At 41.6% G+C, this 21392-nt stretch overlaps 1 non-coding gene and 1 pseudogene across 1 annotated transcript; both read right to left on the bottom strand.

Annotated features, from left to right (window-relative positions):
• Positions 1-1168: 1168 nt before the first annotated feature.
• LOC111763231 (U6 spliceosomal RNA) lies at positions 1169-1275 on the bottom strand. Its single transcript, XR_002796135.1, has one exon. It is a non-coding gene; the product is annotated as a U6 spliceosomal RNA (small nuclear RNA).
• A 4220-nt stretch (positions 1276-5495) lies between these two features.
• On the bottom strand, positions 5496-7758 carry LOC101422378 (E3 ubiquitin-protein ligase RNF6 pseudogene; annotated as a pseudogene).
• Positions 7759-21392: the final 13634 nt, after the last annotated feature.

Here is a 21392-nt window from a genome sequence, read left to right as displayed (position 1 = left end):
CACTATCCCTGAGTTTGATCTGAGTTATCTTTAATTGTCACAGAGTAGGGCAATTTTGAAGTCATTTATATCTGGATTTGGATCCCAAATCAGTCACTTTCTCTCTGAACTTGAGCAAGTTACCTACATTTCAATTTACTCAGGGTTATATAGTAGTAATAAATTCCCATTCCATGATTTTGTTGTGAGGATTTCTGAAATAATATGTTAAAAATGTCTGGTAAACAATAGGCTTGCTTTTCGTCCCCTATCCCATTAAGCACCTTTTTTGTGTGGCTTGTTAAAGCCAGGTTTTATTTCATAATATTCCTATCATCCTTCTCTCCATGTAGTTCCCTTCTTTCTCATTTCCCTCCCTCTCTCCCTCCCTCACTCCTTCCCTCTTTTCCTTCCTTCTTCTTTCTGTGTGGTTTTAAAACAGTAGAAAAATATTCTGAGAACAGGACCCCACATGAGAACACTGAAAAGTTTTTCTAGTAGGAACAATATTTTTCTCTGAAAACTGTTTAGGCTTATTGGTATAAGTATTTCAGCCACATCCTTAAGAAATTAATCACAGATTTCAGAGTGTTCCAAACACTTAAAAAAATTGAAATGTTAAAAAATCACATACAATTTTGCAATTTCCATTAACAAAATAATTTCATATTTTATAATACCACCATGAATCAACAGCAAATGCAGTTTTCTCTGAAAATATTCACAAATTGTGTTTTAGAAGAGACACCTACCACTCAAACACAGTCCAATAAATATCACTTGTGCTAGGGGGTTGTTGTGAAGCCTTAACTAGAGCTGGATGTAAAATGAGCTCATTTCAGTTGTTTATATTGTGTTAACTTTCTTAAAAACGCATCTGAGAGTCGACTTTTTCTCTGTAACTAATCTACTAGGCAGGACACAGGACATAGGATAATTACGCCAAACCACAAGTGGGAAACAGATGGATTTTCAGCCAGGGACATAACCCATCATCTTATAACCTTCTTCTTCTTGTCATTCTTCTTAAAATAAAATGTGGCAGATAGTTGGGAACAGGAGCTCACAAGTCAGCAGGAAAAGTTTCTTCCTGAAATAAGGGAGAAAGTGCAGGGGGAAAACAGGCATTATGAAGATGACTTCAGGCTTTTTTTCCCCCGTTTTCAAAAAATTTATTGATGTATATCATAAAAATATGGAAAGCATCACGAATTTGTGTGTCATCCTTGCACAGGGGCCATGCTAATCTTCTCTGTATTGTTCCAATTTTAGTATATGTTCTGCTAAAGTAAGCACTTCTTTAAAAAAAAGGTTTATTTTATTTATTTATTTCTCCCCACCTGCTCGTTGTTTGCATTTGCTGTGTCTATTTGTTGTGTGCGGGTCTTCTTCTCAGGAGGTACGGGAAACTGAACTCGGGACCCGCCGACGTGAGAGGCAGGTGCCTGATTGCTTGAGCCACCTCTACTCCCTTCCAGGTTACTTTTTTTTTTTATTTTTTTTTTATTTTTTATTTTTTAATTTTTTTTTTCCAGGTTACTTTTGATTTTTAAAAATAGTAATTCCACTGTAGCTAATTGAATGAAATATTTATAAGTATTGTACTTTTTTTGAGGTACCGGGACCTTGTATTCGTGAAGCAGGTACAGCATCGGCTTCTGTTTTTTTCATTTGTCCGGAACCAACATGAGACCGTGTATGTGGACCTCCCACTTGAGCCACCTCCCTCCTAAGTATTATAATTTTAATCCCTGTAGTATTCAACAGCATATTTTTAGAAGGATGTTATAAAATCATGAAATATTATAGCGAAAAGGCACATCTAATTCATTTTAGAAATAAGAAAATTGAGGTAAAGAAAAGTCATGTGGACCTAAACGGTGTCACAGAGAAAGTGACAAAACTGCACCTAGAATGCAGAAATACTGATTACCCATAACAGTACATTATTGTTTCTCAAACTGCAAGTAGTGACCCATGATGGGTAGGAGGATGGTGGAGTGGTGGTGCTGGTGGTGAAATACATTTAGCAAATCAAGAGTGGTGTTTTTAAAAAAAGAAATAGAATGGAGACCCAAGTGCATCACTTATGGTAAGGCTAAACAGTGTTTTGTTTCAGTTTTTTTATATGTATGTATACACACAGACACAGACACATACAAAAGTATGTGTGAACATACCGGATCATTATGGTCAATGTAATTCTTACTGTGGGTTGGAGTGAAAAAAAAACTTTGAAAGTAATTTCTTTACACTGTACTGCACCATAAGACCAGGAATGCCCTATTTAATCTGATTGTGCAAATGTTTACTATAAAGGGCAAAAGTGTAAGCTAGGTGGCTGGACATCTCAACTATATTTTCTTTAGAAAGTTAATGCTGGTTTGGGTATCAATAACAGAAATCAAATCAAAATGGAAAAAAAACTCTTAATTCTGCCAGGCCAAAACTCAAACCATTTACTTTTCCATGTTTCGTGGGACCCTTGACCACCACACATGTACATGTTTTCAGAGTAGTAATCATAGCAGAGGTTTAGATATTCTACCTTTTAAAATATATTAGCATTATACCACAAGCATTTTCCTTATTACCATAGAGGCTTCATAATTTTCATTTTACAAAAGTGAATAGTCCTTCAAAAAGGAGACATAATTGAATTAAATCCCATTATTGCTGGTCATTTAGGTTGAATCCAACTTATAAGTAATATAGCAATGAATTTCTTTGTATACTAGGGTCTTCCTTATTTTGGAATTTTCCTTGGTTGAAAATTCCAGAATTATAATTACTGAATAAAAAGGTATAAATATGTTTATAGCTCTTCCTATGTAGTGCTGTAAAGCTTTGACTTTTTGCTAACTTATGTCAGTTTGTATTGTCACCAGATATGCTGGATTATACCAGTTTCACTTCAATTTGGCAATCCTTGGGTATTTTTTGGTGAATTTTTAATTTTTGCTTCATCTGTACTTCAAACTCACCAAATTAATAAAGGCCACTTGAACTAGCAATGACCATGTCAAGAGATAGAACTGCAGAGAGGAAAAGTGAAAAGACATTATTTTTGGATGAGTTAATAATATAAATAATAGACCTAGTATAAAGCCTGGCATATACAAAGAGTTTAAAGAATATTAATTTCTCCCCTTCTGTGGCAGTTTGAGATTATTTATGAATCCCCAAAAGAGACATTACATTTGTAAACTTATCTATTCCTTTGGGTGTGATACCCTTTGATTGTATTAGATTCAGCTGAGATGTCTTATTATGTTATGTTAAGATTAGGGCTTTGGAGAAGCAGATGTGGCTGAAGCAGCTGGGTGCCTGCCTACCACATGGGAAGTACTGGGTTTGGTTCCTGGTGCCTTCTAAAGAAGACAAGCAACACTTTTACTGAACCTGTGGTTGGCGCTAGGGTTGGTGTATACTCAGAAGACTTGAATCTCGAACTGTCCATGAGCCAGCTGGGCCCTGAGCTTCAGCAGAGTTGCAACTCCTAACTTCTAGTTCATTGGGCTTATCCAGGTCAGCTAACAGGGAGATGAAGATGATCAACCATCACACCAGGGAACAGAGAGTGCCTACAACTGCAAGCAGGAGAATTGCATCCATCATCCATGTGGAATCTAAGCCCCCTCTTGATATAAATGTGGAGTGGACATCACCATCTCAGGGTCCACAGGATGGAGGAATAAAATATGGATTAGAGTAGACTTACTGATATTATACTATGGAACTACTGTGACTAGTAATGGAAGAAACTGTAGCAGTGATGTGGAGAAAGTGGCCATGATAGTTGCTGAGGGCAAGGAGAGGGAAGAAGAGGTGTGATGTGAGAGCATTTTTGGGACGTGGAGTTGTCCTAAATGATATTGCAGGGACAGATGCTGGACATTATATATCCTGCCATAACCCACTGAATGTACTGGGAGAGAGTGTAAACTACAATGTAAACTATAATCCATGTGGTGTAGCAATGCTCCAAAATGCATTCACCAAATGCAATGGATGTGCCACAATGATTAAAGAAGGTGTTGATGTGAGAGGAGTGGGGTGAGGGGGAGTGGGGGGTATTATAAGGGAACCTCTTATTTTTTTTAATGTAACATTTTTTGTGATCTATGTATCTTCAAAATAATACAATAAAAAAAATAGACAAATAAAGAAGACAAGAAAGACAGCAAGCTGAAGTGACAGGCTGGTATAGCGAGCTGATGCAACAAAATGACACAAGATGATGCAACAAGAAGGCACAGGAAGGAAACACAATGATAGACACAACAAGCAGGTAACAGAGGTGGCTCAAGAGATTTGGCACCTCCTTCTCACATGGGAGGGTATGGGTTCAGTTCTTGGTGCCTCCTAAAAAGAAGACGAGCAGATACAGGGAGCATAAAATGAACAGACACAGAAAGCAGACAGCAAGCGCAAATGATGAGGGGGAGTGGAATAAAAAAATAAAATAAATCTTAAAAAAAACTTAAAAAAAAATCCAACCCTACGAGTTACACACCAGTAGGGTATAACTCAGGTTGAGTCCCTGCCCCCTTGGTGGGCCTATATAAACTGACATTCACTCAAGAAGTCACACAGAAAGAAGATATAGTAGAGAGAGAGCTCCATAGATGCCTGAGGAGAAAAGGCTCAAACAGCTAAGGCCTGCAGAGATAAGCCATTTACCTGATAGTTTGCAGCTCAAGACAACAGAGCAGCTGAGCAGCTGAGGAAGCCCTGATAGACAAGCCCTATGACAGCCTACAGCTGAGATTGGAAGATGCTGGGCCCAGGGAGCCTTAGATTAGAGATCGCCTGCCATCTTGCTTCATCACATGGCAAGTGACTTTGGTGAGAAAGCAACTTAAGTTTGACTCTTTAGGACCTTGTAACTAGAAGGTAAGCTTTTACCCCGAATAAATACTCTTTATAAAAGCCAACAGATTTCTGGTACTTTGCCTCAGCACCCTTTGGCTGACAAATATACCTTCTAAAAGAAGTTTTTTTTTTTTTTTTTTTCCTCTGATTGAATATTTTAACCTTAAAATTATATACCTTATATACACAGATGATATGCTGCATATTAAATTTAACAATTCAAGTAACTTAAATACATTTAGCAAATACCCGGCCAAACATTCTTTCAGGAAAAGATACTGTTCTTATAATAAAAAGTTAATGAAAGACTTATTTAGACATCAATGTCTGGACATAGAAGTGAGCCTATGAAATTTTAAAGTCCAAGTGAAGTCTGCTGTGCTATTAAGAAAAAGAAGACTGATTGTAACCTACTGAATTTTGCAGATACAAAAGTGCTTAGCAGGACAAAATTACCAAAATAAAAACATCTTAAAGGTTATTTGGTTCTAGCAATATAAGTGTTCTGTATTTTTGGATAATTTAATATTTATGTTTTAAATTTTATATAAATTTCCTCTTTTTAACAAGTTAAAAAAGCACACAAAAAATAGTTCAAACTATAATCTGTTAGTTTTCTTTCTGGTTAGCTTATCACAAATAAGTCAACAAAAGAATGCTTGGATACTCAGCTCTACCACAATGCAGAATCTGGACAGGTCCCATGACTTCACCCATTGTTTGCTGTACTGGACCCCAGAACAGGCTGCCGACAAATGGACAAGTACAATTCTCAGAGAGCCATCGATCAATACAGTGAATGTGGAATTCATGCATGCAAGGTAATTGCCTGAGTTTGTTTCCAGTTACATAATCACTGATACAAACACTGCAGATTTTATTTAGTTCACTATCGATACTGCTATGCTCATAGTTCCGGGTAGAAAGATTGTCAATCTGCTCTTTGGTTAGACCCCGAATGCGGTCATCATCATCGCTTTCATTCAGTAAAGAGAAATGAGCAAGGCGAAGAATCGGGAGTGTTCCTGTTTCAACTAAATTGTTTGCATTTCTCACCTGCCTGCCACCTCTGTTCTCACTGTGTGGGGCATGAGGCTGGATGGTCTCATCTGCATCAGGCATTTCAGTGCTGTCATCTTGGGCCTGCCTGTCTTGAAAGGCCCCTTCAGTATGCTGGCTACTATCATTACCTGTACCTATATTACTTGAATCTGAGTTCATCTCTGGTAAATCCTGACCATTTCTCTGAACCTTTGACTCAGATTCAGCCTCCATTAGAGAACTCAGTTGTCCAAAACCCGGTCATGATCTGCCTTAAAATTGACCGAAGAGCCACTGATGATGGCTCAACAAGCTCATTCTCAGAAATTCTACGAAGAGGCACTGTTATGGTGCTAAACATAGGTTTGAATACCTGATCGCTCTAAACGAGAAATAGTTCTGCGAAAGCCCCCACTATTGCTTTCAATAGTGACTAGTGCTAGTCCTGCTCTGGATCGAGTTCTATTTGCAATACTATCCCGATCTCTATTTTCTCCAGGATGAATCCTTCTTACTTGAAGGTCCAGTGTAATGGTTGGATGTCGTTGTACAGCAGTTGAGGACCTACTAGATTCTTCTCCTTCTTCCACTGTTATTCTTGACACAAGTCTTGAATTAGAGAATGGAGTATATGCAGTACTTCTGGATTCTCTATCTCACTCTAAAAAGACACGCGTCACACCTCTCCTCCTAACAGATCTTCTAATGGTTTGCTGCGAAGACCTACTTTCCCTCTGTGAATTATGATAAACAGTGCCACTCTGTCTCTGAATTGGTGACCGGCTTCGACTACTGAAAGAGGACCGTAACCTTATTGGCTCTAATCTTTGGTTTGTGTTCCTCACTGTAACATTAGTTCTAGCCCCATTTTCCCAAACATGTGCTGCACCAAATCGCTGCCCCTCCCTTTGCCTGAGTTCAGTACCACCTGACTGGTTCACCTGACCACTGAAATAAGCATGTGGAGCACCAGTTACAGGAGCACCAACTGATCCCCCAATTCCATTTCTTGATCTTTCCAGTGCAGAGAAAGACACTTCTACTGAATTCTGCCCTCTTGAACCAAGCCTAGTCCTTGGAATGTTAGAACTACTACCACTGACATTCACTGAGGTTTGGCTTCTTGTTCGCCTAGCCACAGGACTATTTGATCTTTGATTCCTATTTCTAGTATGATCTCTGCTAATACCTGAAAGTGGAATGCCCATATAATCTTCTCCATGAATTTCAAATTCTCTATTCTCATGATTTATGTGGATTTCCAGACTAAATCGAAACTCTCCGCTGTTGGGGTTTGTTCGACTCACAGCTCTCCAAGTTTGGTTCCCATTTTGTCCAGTTCGAGTTGCATTTCCTGTGCGGCGAAAGGTGTTCAACCATTCTAATAGAGAATCTTCATTTGAACTTTCCCTAGGGACTTCTGAGTCTCTGGTATTTGTTCTATCTTCCCTATTTCGCAAGTCAGGCTGAGATGCTAGTTGTTCCTTGACTCCATCTAACCGCTGCTGTAGTTCTTCTGATGTTACTTCTCCAGGGGTGCCTAAAAGATTATGGTCTCTCATTAACCGATAATCTTCATCATTGAGTTCATTAATGAACTGATAATAGGCTTCTTCTCTGTGGAGATGCTCTTGCTGCCATCTTCTCTCACTTTCATGATGATTATGGTCTTGAGATGAGGTTTCTGCACCACCATCATCTGATCTAGATCTAGGCTGATTCATACTGAGATATTCCTGGCTTTCTTATTTTCCTTTCAACACGCTTTTAAAATATGCAATGGTATCCATCCTTCAATTGTTTATGCTTTTTTTGAGAGCTGTCCATCTCTTCTCACCGAGCTTCAAGTAACGCTTTCCTTAGCGACCCCTAAAAGAAGTTAATTGTTAGTGGGGGTTGGGTGGGGGAGGAATATGGTTTGACTAATCCTGTGCTGAAGACAAGCATCTTATATATTGACATATTTGTATAGTATTTTATAAGAGTAGAATAGATTTTTTGAAAAGCTATGCACAGTTTTCCACTTGTACTTCTAGGAAAATTCGATGGGGTCTGAAATCTTGAAACTACTTGATTGAAGAGTTGGTTTAAATTTTTAGATGATTGGCCTAGGGAATGAGGCATTTTGCCTTTGTAAACAGTGGCCACAGGCATATGTGCCTTCAGGGTCAGGGTAGGTAATATAAAAATGTAAACTGGATGGGAAGAAGAAAATAGGACATGCTTGAGAAATCACTCCCCTTTTTAAACAAGCAGTGCCACACTTACATTTGCTGACTGCAGTCTGGACTCTGCTCTGGGACCATCACTGGCAATTTCTGGTATAACTGCTCTAATGCTTTACATGGTTAGCAAGGCAACGTATTACTATTTCCATGTTATAAACACACATAAAGCCTGAGGTCCAGTAAACAGAATATCTAAGATTAAGGGCTAAAGTCTCATGATTATAAATTCATTCTCCCCTGCCCCCCTTTCCCAAGAGAGTCTAGCTTAGTTTTTTTGTTTTGTTTTTAAAGATTTTTTAAAATTTATTTCTCTCCCCTTGCCCGCCCCAGTTGTCTGCTCTTTCTGTCCATTCGCTGTGTGTTCTTCTGTGTCCGCTTGTATTCTTGTCGGTGGCACCTGGAATCTGTGTCTCTTTTTGTTGTGTCATCTTGCTGCGTCAGCTCTCCATGTGTGTGGCACCATTCCTGGGCAGGCTGCACTTTCTTTCACACTGGGCAGCTCTCCTTACGGGGTGCACTCCTTGCGCATGGGGGTCCCCTACTTGGGGGACACCCCTGCGTGGCACAGCACTCCTTGCGTGCATTAGCACTGCACGTGGGCCAGCTCAGCACATGGGTCAGGAGGCACGGGGTTTGAACCTTGGACCTCACACGTGGTAGGCAGACACCCTATCCATTGGGCCAAATCCACTTCCCTCTAGCTTAGTTTTAAACTTCTTATTGATATCTGATATTCTAATTTTGGTGTTACAGGGAAAAACTTCATTTTTCTTTACCATTTCATGGGAACATTTGTGGAAGCGTATATAAAGAATTTCTGTTTTGCTAACACCTAGTTAGGATTAGTTATGATCTAGGTGGGGTTAACACTGTGCTACTTTTCAGGGGCAAAATAAAGTTTGGGGCTGGTGGTAGGGAATGGAGGTGGGGAGCAGATTTACCATCCACATCTGAGTGTTTATTTAGGAAGTAATTGTAGGCTATGGGTACAATGAGGACTTTGGAATTGGACCTATTTTTGTTCCAAGTTTCTCTCTGTGGGTCCTTTAACTATTTTAACTATTTTAAGCTGCAGTTTCTTTATTATTAAAATTAACCCAATAATTTCTACCTCAGAGCTGTAGTGCAGATCAAATGATATAACAAATGTGATTTAGTGGTTACTGTCATTTTCTTTTGCTTCATTGTGGTAACATATATAACATAAAATTTCCCATTTTGACCACTTACAAGTATACAATTTAGTGGTATTAATCATTCATGATGTGCCACCATCCATAACTTTTCCATCACTTCAAACAGAAACTCTGTACCCATTAAACAATAACTCCCCCCAACCCTGGTTACTATCTTTCTTATCCCATCCCTATGTTGGTGGGTATGAGCGCCGCCTGCCCACCTCTGACTATACCTGCGTGTGAAGCAGTGCAGCACATCTAGGGAGAAGCGCAAGGTGAGAGCATGGGGTACCCAACAAAATATCTGTGAAAGCCCAATGGTTTGCGCCACTACCCTTCCCCCAGATGCTATCAGACAACTTAGAAACTGCAGGCAGCCTCCCAGCTTCCTTCCTCTCCTTAGCAATATAGCGGTAGTCTTCTATTTAATGTGTCCAAATTAAGTAAACCCAAGGAAACATAGAAAAACACTATAATACAATTTGTTTCACACTTAGATAAACACTAAGTTGGTGTTTTCAGTTTAAAGATTACAGTATATGAGGTCACAGTTTCCATCCCTGGCCTCCCTCCCTTCCCTAGGCTGTTTTCCAGCATATTGGATTTTGTCAACTGAGGAGTCCAAGGAAAGCAATTCCTACAAATTTATGCCTTTATTTTTCTTAACTTGTACTTTATATTGCAGGAAGTAGAGAAAAGTAGCTTGATGAAAGGCAAATATAGCCTTCCGTATCCATATTAGTAAACACCACCAGAGCTGTGTTAGTTTGGACCTTCTGGAAGTAGATGCCAGAACGGGACTAAATGTGCAGGAAAACTCATTGGAGGAAACACTGGTGAGGGACAATGAGGAGGGAGTTGGAGGTCTGATGCATGATGCAGGTTTGACTGCTGTGATGAAGAAAAAAAAGAAGGAGGGAGGGAGGGAGGGAGGGAGGGAGGGAAGGAGGAAGGGAAGGAAGGAGGGAGGGAGGGAGGGAGAAAGGACTATGGTGCAGTTCTAAGGAAGTTTTGACAAGACCAACAGGGGATCTTCAAGCCAGTCACCCATTCTAGAAGTCCTGTGTCTTGGAAATGGAAAGCATGGCTTTGGCTCAAACCTGGGGTGAGAGTCAGAGCACAGCAGCCACTTTCCTCCCTGCAGATCTGAGGTGCATTTTCATGGTCACACAAGTACTCATTCTTTTAAGATATTAACCTGATAAAGACAAAAAAAATAAAAAATAATTTAAAAAAAGATATTAACCTGTTTTAGTTTGCTAGACTGCCAAAGGCAGGTACCATAAGATGGGTTAACTTTTTTTTTTTAAGATTTCTTTTTATTTAATTGTCCCCCCCCCCGCCCCCCCTCCCCAACACACACACTGTTGTTTGCACTTACTGTATTGCTTGTCTTGTCTTCAGGAGTCACTGGGAATTAAACTTGGGGCCTCCCACATGGGAGGGAGGTGCCCAATAGCTTGAGTCACCTCCGCTCCCTGTTTGTGTGTCTCTTATCATGTTTCCTCACTGTATATCTTGGTTGTGTCATCTCACTGAGTCATCTTGTTGCATCAGCTCTCTGTGCTAGCCTATCACATCAGCCCACTGTCTTGTTCTTCTTTAGGAGGCACCAGGAACCGAACCTGGGAACTCCCATGTGGTAGGTGGGAGCCCAGCTGCTTGAGCCACATCTGCTTCCCGAGATGGCTTTTAACAGTGGGAATTTACTAGCTTACAAGCTTACAGTTTTGAGGCTGAGAAAAATGTCCAAATTAAGGTATCATCAGGAGATGCCTTTTCCCTGAAGGCTGGCTGCCAGTGATCCTGGACTCCTCTGTCACATGGCAAGGCACAGGGCAGTGACTGCTGGTCTCTTCCTTCTCTTCCAGGTGTTGTTGCTTTCAGCTTCTTGCTTCCTTGGCTTTTTCTCTCTCCATATTTATCCCATTTATACAGGACTCCAGAAAGAGGATTAAGTACAACCCTGGACCATGTCTTAACTCATAAAAAGGCCTTACTTGATATAGGTTTACACCCACAGGAATGAATTAGCTTTAAGAACATGATATTCTGAAATACATACAGTTTCAAACCATCAAATACGGGATCTGAAGTAACAAAACGAGAGAAGAGATTTTTACTACAAAAACTTGGTTTACTAAAAAAATGTTTAACTTTTCCAATTTTGGGGGAGATTATTGAGCTACTTTTAGGATAGTTTGACATGAAGGGAGAATCCAGGAACTCACATAGGATTTGTGACTCTGTCCCAAGTTATTTAAATTTAATTGGTGAGGATATTCTGAGAGGTTACTGTAGCTCTTCTCACAATCTTTCACTCAGCGATTTTAATTCACTCTCAGTACCTCAGCAAAGGAGAGCACAAAAGCACTGCAGAGAAAACGGAATTCTAATTTTGGTGTTTGAGTTCTAGCAGAGGCTTTTGAAGCTAGATTTTTAAAAGTGAAGTGACAAAAGGCTTTTTGAGCACTCAAGAGGTATGGGCCTGTCCTAAGCAATAAGCAATAAGAAGATTAGTCAGAATTGGTTTTTCCCCTCAGAGTTTTTCTCACATGCTCTCACACTAGATAAATCTCCCAAAAGAATTGGAGAGGAGGGTAATAGAGCTGCTGGCATGGAGTTCTGGGAAGGGAACTCATACCCTGCCCTCTCCTGAGTAAAACCTGGGCGTCTGGGTGCTGAGAGGATTGACTGAGCTCCCGCATAAATTTAGGGGAATTGAGAATGGAAAGAACTAGGGTCTTACTTCCAAATGATGACAGCAAGCCTCAGAGGGAAACCTTCTGTCTACTATAGTACCAAAGCAATTAAAGAACAATGGCTGCCCAAAGGCAGATGGCAGGGTCAAGAAGCAGCTCCACGAAGCTCTGTGTACCCCACCAAGATGAACAAAGAACCTCTGACTCCTCCTGTGCCTTGAAAGGGTTTAGATGATAGGTGAGAAAGGGAAACAAAGGGTGTAAAGAGGTCTTCTGGTGTGGAACTGCAGAAGAGCAGAAGAGCACATATTGTAGACTTTCCAGGTGGTGATTGGATGGGACCTCAGTTCCATCTCTGCCAATGCCAGCATGGAAGGGAGCAAATGATTGCCTTCTAGTGTCAGACTCTTCAGTTTGTTTCAGCAATCGAGTGGCAATAAGGACACAGCAGTGGATAACAGTGTAGTACAGTGGATACCAACCAAGGGCCTCGAGGGCAGTAGAACTGCAAGGTGGAAGGAGCTTGGGTCCCTGAATAATTGTATTAAACAGAACTCCTTACCCTCTAATATCTAGTATCAGAATGTGGTATGAATGAGAAACAAACTTCTATTGTGTTAATTCTCTGAGATTTTAGAGAAACTAAAATTTACAGTAGCCAACAATATTTCCCTTAACTAATACAGAAGGATTTTGGGGTTCTCTTAGATTTGATGGGAAGACTAGTAAAGCAGATTTATTAAGCATGCAGGAACTAGGAGAAGTAAAAAGAATACTACTAAGGTCACTCCTTGAGAATAGCCTTGGTTAGATGCTGCTGCTGTCCCTGTGGACAATGGATATCCCCATTCTCATTGTTGCCCCAGAAACCTGGTTGCTATTCTAAACTGGTCCTACTTCTTCACACCGTTTTCTCCAGACTCAAAGTCATGAATGTGATATCCAATTTTCTTAGTAGAGATTAGATGGCATATTCTAGCCACTAGATTTCGGGAAGGCAAAATATGTTTTCAACTTCCTTAGTGAGAGATTTCTGCCTTTTACCAAGTCTCACACCCTCAAATATAAAATAAGGATTCAGATGTCACACAGCCAAATAATAATGACAATAAACCACTGCAGATGAGATAGTAGACAGTAGTTGTTTTGTCCTCTCAGCACTCCTTTCCTCTCTCTTCCACTTTCCTTTGGAAACTGTCGCTCTTCCTTTCCATGTGGTTCTGATGGATCTGCCAGTCACAGGACCTTGCCTCTCCCTGCAGGTCTAGGCACGTGATCCTGGCTAGGCTAGTCAGATTCTTCCAACAGCTACTCAGTATACTTGATATTTAAGTTAGTCTGAGTTAGTTTCTGTTGTTTATAAGTGAAGACTCTTAATAAATGGAAGATACATTAGTTATCTATTGCTGATAGCTATGTTATTGCTAAGTCTGAAACTTAGTAACTTAAAACAATAATTGTTTCTCACAATTTTGTGGGATGACTGGAAAGTTCTCCTGCTGGATTCACCTGGACTTGTGTGGTGCATTCAGCAGGTGACTTGGCTAAGGCTTGACAGTCTAAAATGTTTTCACTCACATGTCTGGAAGTTCAGCTGGGATGAAATGACTGGGTCGTTCTCCCTCTCCAAAGGTCTTTCATCTCAGGTTTCTTCATGGCATGGTGGTCTCGAAGTTCCAAGAGGATAAGAAAAAACCCGCAATAACTCTTAAGTCTGCTTTTGACATTGTGCAGCATCACTTGGGTTGAATTCTATTGATCAAAGCAAGTTTCAAGAAAGAAAAAGATTCAAGTGGTGGAGAAATAAACTCCATCTCTTTCAGGGAGGAGCAGTAAAGAATTCATGGCCATTTTTTTTTTTTTTTAAGAAACAAAGCTGTCTTTATTCGCAGATACATGATCATCTATATTGTAGGGAATCTACATAAAATCTACTAGAATAATAAGTGTCTCTATCAAGATTGCAGGATACAAGATCAATATACCAATATTAATTGAATATCTCTATATTAGCAATGTTCCATAGAAAATTGAAATTAAAAAATACTATTTACAATAACATCAACAACATGAAGTATTTAGGGCTAAATCTGACAAAACATTTGCAAGATCTGTACAATGAGTACAAAACTTTGCTGAAAGAAATTAAAGAACACCTAACTAAATGGAGAGATACACCATGTTCTTGGGCTGGAAGGCTTAATATATATATATTTTTGTCTTTATTTTTTAAATATTACACTCAAAAAATATGAGGTCCCCACATAGCCCCCACCCCCCTTACCCCACTCCTCCCCCCATAACAACAATCTCCTCCATCATCATGAGAAATTCATTGCATTTGGTGAATACTGCGGTCACCCCTCGGGCTGAAGTGTGGTTTGTTGGCCTGGCGGGGGAGCGGCCGCAGCAGGCCAAGCCGCTGCCCCCATAATAGGGTGGCTGGTCGGACTCATTGCCACCCCTGAAGGGAGCTCGGCATGGGCGCAGAGTGCCCTCGGGTCTCCCCTTCTCGGCAGCCATGCTTCCGCGGCCGCCCCTCCTCCCAGATGGCGCCACACGATGCCTGTGGGGCGGCACCCTTCTTCTTCTTTCTCCCGGAAAATTCCAGTCTGCCCTTTTCCCCTCCCCCGACAGCAGCAACAGCCAGGCGTGGGCGGAAAAATCCAGTCTGCCCTTTTCCCTCCCCCCCCCCACAGCAGCAACAGCCAGGTGTGGGCGGGAAACTCCAGTCTGCCCTCCACCCCAGCAACAGCAGCCACCAATCCCTAAACCCTGTCCCTTCCCCCAGCAACAGCGACAGCCAATCCCTAACCACCACCCCTCCCCCGTCCAGTACTGCCCACTGAACTTTCTCTGGCAACCAATCAGAACAGGGCGTGGCTTCGACCAATCAGCCTTCCCCAGCCCCTATAAAACTGTTGCCTCTCCCTCAATAAAGTGGACTTGTGTGTTTACCTTGTCTCCGTGGTAGTTCTTCTGCCGTGCGCCCTCCAGTCCTGAGAGCCCCCGACAAGGGCCTGGCCTCCCTTGTCCCCAGTTCGTCGCCTGCTTCTCCGGGCGACCCCTTCGTCGCCTGCTTCTCCGGGCGACCACTTCGTCACCGGCTTCGCCGGGCAACCCCGTCAGCCGAACCGCGCAACCCCTGGGAGACCGATCCCTCGTCTGCTGCCGGACCGACCCCTCGTCCAGAGCTGGACCGACCCCTCGTCCGCAGCCAGACCCCACCTCTACCGACCGAGCAAGCCGCCGCAGAATACATCTCGGAGCACCGCTGCACCTCATGGTCAATGGTCCACATCATAGTCCACATTCTACCACGTTCCACCCAGTGGGCCATGCGAGGACATACAGTGTCTGGTAACTGTCCCTACAGCATCACCCGGGACAACTCCAAGTCCTGAAAACGCCTCCACATCTCATCTCTTCCTCCCATTCCCTACCCCCAGCAGCCACCATGGCCACTGTCTCCATACCAATGCCACATTTTCTTCGATTACTTACTAATCACAATAGTGCATGAATAGATTATCAGTAAGTCCACTCTAATCCATACTCTATTCCTCCATCCTGTGGACCTTGGAATGGTTGTGTCCACTCCACATCTGTAACAAGAGGGGGCTTAGATTCCACATGGATGCTGGATGCAATCCTCCTGCTTTCAGTTGTAGGCACTCTTGGCTCCATGGTGCGGTGGTTGACCTTCTTCAACTCCATGTTAGCTGAGTGGGGTAAGTCCAATAAACCAGAGTGTAGGAGCTGAAGTCTGTTGAGGCTCAGGGCCTGGCTATCACATGGTCAGTTCAGAGATTCAGGTCCCCTGGGTATATATTAAACCCCAGCATCAACTACAGTTCCGGTAAAAGTAACAGGAGAGGCTTGTGAACAAAGATCACATCTGAGTCCAGCTCCATCACACAGAAACACAAACTCCAAAGTAGGGCCAACTGATATGGCACTGAACTCCATCTGCCATGACCATAGAACCTGTGGGTCTCTGTAGCCCTCAGAAGAACCAATACCCGGGGTTGTATCTACTTTATCTGTCCCTTGGACTCTGCTCAGGTGTGCATAAGGGCAACCCCTCTGATAACCAACCAGCTCTTTTTGGAGACTCATAGTCATATAAACTCATTTGTCCTTTCCATTTCCCCCTTGATTCAGTCAAAAAGCATTTTTAACTCCTGGTATTATATGTAGATTGAGATATTCTGCTGGTCAGCGTTGACCCTTTTATTCAAGGTCATTTTCTAGTTACATTTTTAATGCTTTACAGAGGGACACTGGGCAACTAGTGCTCCTAGGAGAGTCTTTCAGATATGTTTTCTGACAGTACAATATTTAGGACACCTACTTCTTCACAGTTGGGTTTACATATATTTAAACACTTATAAAATGATAACTTTTTATGGTATGTTTCCCACACATGTTATTTCCTTACCACCCCATCCCCCATGAAGATGTGACAGTTTTGTTTTTTGTTTTTTTGGTGGCTGTATCTGTCTGCTTTGTGGGAAAGTATGTGAAGACATTTAACTCACATCATGTCACAGTTTGGGTCATTTTAATAACCCAATGGAAGATCTATTCAACACATTGTCCTCACAGGTGCTCAACTGCCTTAATTCCAGTAACCCTCACTTCTACTCAACCTGAGTAACCTGCTTTCTTAGCCACACACTGACTGTCACCTTTGAAATCTTAACTCCAAAGTTCTATTCATTGCTTACCACTTCATATCCTTCCATACTACTCCATCGTACCATTTTTCAACCTCCCTGGACTCTATTTTCTTGACTCTTCCACTTTTCTTCAAGGTAACAAACTTGCCCACACTTCATTTCTAGCAATCCTAGACCCCATGATTGAACTTATTAATTTATTTATTATTGATTTATTTCTCCCCCTTCCCTCCATTGTCTGCTGTCTCTGTCCATTCGCTGTGTGTTTTTCTGTGTATGTTTGTATTCTCATTAGGCAGCTCCAGGAACTGATCCTGGGACCTTCCGGAATGGGAGACAGGCAATCATTCTTTTGCACCAGCTCAGCTCCCTGGTCTGCTCTGTCTCTTATTGTCTCTCCTCTGTGTCTCTTTTTGTTGTGTCATCTTGCTGTGTCAGCTCTCCACGTGACCAGCACTCCTGTGCGGGGCAACACTCCTGTGTGGGGCAGCACTCCTGTGTGGGGCAACACTTCATGTGGGCCAACATTCCATGTGGGCCAGATTGCCTTCACCAGGAGGCCTTGGGTATCAAACCCTGGACCTCCTATATGGTAGATGGGAGCCCAATTGCTTGAGCCACATCCACTTCCCATGGCTGAACTTTTGAACCTATAACTTGACAGCATACTGATTTCCCTGTTCTTAGTCTTCTGCTGCATTGCCTTAAAAACTCCCAGTCTTAGACCTATCTCAAAATTTTATTTCTACAGGCACAGCTAGCAAATATCACAGTTCTCTGCAGTTTGATGCCACAACAAATCTATATTAACTACAATCAGTTGGCTGTCAACAGGATTTTTAACATTTTGTTTGTTTGACACCTACTCCATTTCCTATAGCAATTGTCTAATTACTATTCTGCTTGGGCCTCCAAACCAGGGCCCAAATCCTTCAGCGTTAACACATGATCTTGCCCCCTACTTCAAGAAAATAGAAACTCTCAGATGAGAATTCACCGCATCTCCCATCTCCCACTCCTGTAATTTTTTACCCTCGTACCATTACCTTCATCCCTACAGTGCAAAAGAAGTGGCATTCCTTTTGTTGGTTTAAGGGTTATCCCTTCTCCTACGTTCTATATCCAAACCCATGTTGTGTTTCTGAAATTTTGCATTATTAATCATCTCCTCCTCTTACATTTCCAAACTGCTATCATCAGTCTATATATTATCTGAAATCTTTTGTACCTTAAAACACACATACATACAGCTTCACTTTACTTTGAATTCCCCTCTACTGCCATCATTCCTAAGTTGAAACAAGATACAATGCATGGATCTGAGAACCCATTGATATATACTGACCACATATGTTTGGAGGATGTGTTACCCAAAATGACTATGGAGAAAGGCAGAGAGTGGAGGATGCAGCTTTGGAGAACACTGATATTTAAGGAATAGCAAGAGGAAGATTAACCTAGAGAGAAAGAAAAAGTGAGAAGGAATAGCCAAGTGGGTAAGAAAGCCCAGAGAGTGGGGTCATTGAAACTGGGAAGGAGTCAGTGACCTTGCAGAAGGACTGATTTAAGAGACAGTCTGAAGGAGAAAATGTAATTGTTTCTGGGTGTCCAATACTAGTCATTCTCTCTTTTTTCCTTTAATAAAAAACACTTGAAGTTTAACGGGGTACATAGTGACCAGCTAAAAACCACATTCCCCAGACTCTCCATATCCCGGCCAATATGGCCATATGACTAGGTATGGCAATGTGAAGAAAAGCAATATTTGTCCCTTCTGGGCTGTCCTTTTACAGAGGATGAGTGTGTATTTCTTTGCCCTTTCCTCCATCCCAGTAGGTGGGAAGCAAGCATGATGGCGGGAGCTAAAGCATGAATCCTGAAATGGAAGCTACATGATGAGGGTGATAGTGTTACCCTACCAGTCTGCATCTCCTTTCTGCAATTTTAATGTGAGAGAGCAATAAGCTTCTTTCTTGTTCAAGCCAATGTATTTTGGGTCTCTTGGCTATATAATTTTAGAATTACCCTAATTAGTAACAGAGATGAATTAAATATGGGCAGCTATCAGAGTTTGATCCGAGAAGCAGCTCTATGAATGATATGGAATAAGGAATTTATATATGGACTAGATAGTATGTAATTTTGGTATTTATGAAGAAATCTAAGGTAGGATGTTGTTTCTGAATTTTGTGGACCTGAAGCTGCTGTAAATCAGTAGAGCTGCTAATTGAGAAGAAAAGCTGGACATGAAACAAGGGAGATCAAGGAAAAATCAGAACCTGCACTGTCTCTTATCCCCTCAGCCTTGATAAAACAGACAAAATAAGCTGGTTCCTGTCACCATGGAACTGCACATGTGCCTGGTGAAGGACTGTGAGAAGCTAAAGGAGGAGTTCAGCAGGACCTAAAAGATAAGCTGGCAAATCAGTTAACAACGTCCACAAGCTTCAGCAGCATCTGACACCCTACACTAGCCTTCAGAACTTAAATACTGTTGCTTCACTTGTATTTTCCAAATCTCAAGGAAATTTCACCTGTAGCCAACCTAACCTGGAATCAAACAGAGAAGGGAATTCTGGGAAATGAAGTTCCATCTGAGCTCAGTTAACATGGTATGAATCCTCTACAGGTCATTCTCTATTTCTTGACAAATTATTTTAGTACTGAAACTCCTTGTATAAATGTTGAATAAAGCATATCATAGATTTACGTGCTGAAGGAAGACGAAAATATTTTAAAATTCCTAATTATACCTCATCTAGATACAGATTTTTGAAGGTTTATGTTTGACATTTAGTACATCTTTAATTTGAGGCTTTTCTTCACAATTCAGCACACATTCAACAAGTTTAGGGCCAATAAAAACCTGATTAAGATTAAAGATTTCTGTTCTTACAAGCCTATTGATTCTATTTCTATCTCATTTAAATTATGTTTATGAAAAACATGCCTATCAATGGTATCAGTACTACATTTTTGCCTTTTTCCCCTTATTTCTATTTAAAAAATGGTATGTGTAAACACAAAATGTAGCAGTTGAAGTGGAATGTTTTGGTAGAGTTTGTATGGAAAGCTTAGGGCTCCATCTACCTAAGTGAGCCTTCCCAATAGCACATTGTGCCCACCCCTAAAGTACTCCTGAAGTTTGTGGAACACCATGGGAAAACCACTCAATAAATAACAGCAAAAAAACCCCATGTTGTACAAACAAATGTGGTGACCTACCAAAACAGAATTTTAAGTAGGCAGTTTAGTACTACCATATCAGCTCAAAACAGTCTTTTTTTTTTTAAAGATTTTTTAAATTTATTTCTCTCCCCTTCCCCCCCGCCCCAAGTTGTCTGTTCTCTGTGTCCATTTGCTGTGTGTTCTTGTTTTTGTCTGCTTCTGTTGGTGTCAGCAACAGGGGAATCTGTTTTTTTGTTGTGTCATCTTGTGTGTCAGCTCTCCGTGTGTGTGGCGCCATTCCTGGGCAGGCTGCACTTTCTTTTGTGCTGGGCAGCTCTCCTTACGGGGCGCACCCCTTGAGCGTGGGGCTCCCCTATGCGGGGACATCCCTGAGTGGCACGGCACTCCTTGCGCACATCAGCACCGCACGTGGGCCAGCTCCACACGGGTCAAGGAGGTCCAGTGTTTGAACCATGGACCTCTCATGTGGTAGACGGACGCCCTAACCACCAGGCCAAGTCTGCTTCCCATAATTTCAAGATTTTGATAGTAAAACATTAAACCAAGCCTGGAGCCCTTCTAAGCACATGGCCCTTTGCAACTACACAAGTCACACACCTATGAAGCCAGCCCTGTGCATTTGTAAGAGGCATAAATTTATGTTGAGTGCAACATCCAACAGGTAACTCTGTTCCCATGGTGGAATATTTTACACATGGACTTTAACTGAACAGACTTGGTATAACTTCCATTAACACTTTATACAAGAGAAATTCCAAATTAACAGCCAATTATTAATGAAACATTGTTTAGTCAGAAAGAGCACCAAGAAGTACTTCATGCTTGTCACCCTGATTTTGCTGACATTTCTTCCATCTTTCATATCTGGTTCCAGAAAGGGTTTTCTAACACATGTATAAAAGGCAATCACAAATCCCCAAGGTCTTCTACTATAGAATGGTCATAATGAATCTGTGTGACTTCATTTGGAACCTCCTGAGAACTTAAGGAGCCCAAACAAAGCAGTAGCACTTTATTTAAATAACAATTTTAATCTTCCAATGGGTTTGGAAGTTCATATATTTTCATAAACAAGCCAAAAGCCCCTGTGGTGGTTTGGAACTTTATGTCTCCCAGAAAATCATGTTCTTAAGGCTAATCTATTCCTGTGGGTATAAACCTATCATAGGTAGGATGTTCTGATGAGGTTAGGTTAAGGCATAGCTCAGAGTGGATCTTAATTCTCTTACTGGAGTCCTTTATAAGAGAATGGAATTCAGAAAAATGAAAGAAAGAGAGAGAGAGGGAGGGAGGGAAGGAGGGAGAGAGGGAGGGAGGGAAGGAGGGAGAGAGGGAGAGAGAGAGGGAGGGAGGGAGGGAGAGAGAGAGAGGGAGAGAGAGAGAGGGAGGAAGGGAGAGAGAGAGAGGGAGGGAGGGAGAGAGAGAGAGGGAGAGAGCGCGCGCCATGAAAGGAAGAAGCTGAAAGCAATGAAACCTGGAAGAGAAGGGAAGAGACAAGCAGATGCCACTACGTGCCTT

Source organism: Dasypus novemcinctus, chromosome 7, assembly GCF_030445035.2.
Source record: "Dasypus novemcinctus isolate mDasNov1 chromosome 7, mDasNov1.1.hap2, whole genome shotgun sequence".
NCBI lineage: Eukaryota > Metazoa > Chordata > Mammalia > Cingulata > Dasypodidae > Dasypus > Dasypus novemcinctus.
Note: the sequence above shows the minus strand (reverse complement) of the source record. Positions and strands in the feature narration are given on the sequence as shown.